Here is a 498-nt window from a genome sequence, read left to right as displayed (position 1 = left end):
AGGAAAGTGAAGCTCAGAAGTCTTCCATCTTACTGAATTTGAGTTTATAGGCAAATGGCATTGGGCTGCAGACCTGATGATCTGTCTTTCACAATATGCAGCTGCCTTCCAACAATCTGCTTATGGATTATTGAAGTCCCAATTTTTTTTATTGAGTTTATTGGTACATTTAGGGATACAGTACAGTTACATTCATTGTTGGGATCATGTACCTTTACATGGCAAGTCTTGATTCTCATTTTTTTCCCCTTACCTCTGCCCTCCCTTCACCCCCTCCTCCCCTCCCCATCTACAAACACTTTATTTTCATCTTTTCATTCTCTCACATTTTTTTCTTTTCCCTTTTTGTTCTTCCCCTACGTATCACACCTTCCCTACACCTTTAGCTCCTTTCCTCCCATTTCTAAATGTCAGTAATCTTATTAGAATCTTATGCATTGTTGCAGAATATTCACACCAGGGAAACTATTTGGTATTTACACATGTGGGACTTATTTA

Source organism: Fukomys damarensis, unplaced genomic scaffold (assembly GCF_012274545.1).
Source record: "Fukomys damarensis isolate Sample0158 unplaced genomic scaffold, DMR_v1.0_HiC HiC_scaffold_39, whole genome shotgun sequence".
NCBI lineage: Eukaryota > Metazoa > Chordata > Mammalia > Rodentia > Bathyergidae > Fukomys > Fukomys damarensis.
This window is presented reverse-complemented; position numbering follows the sequence as displayed.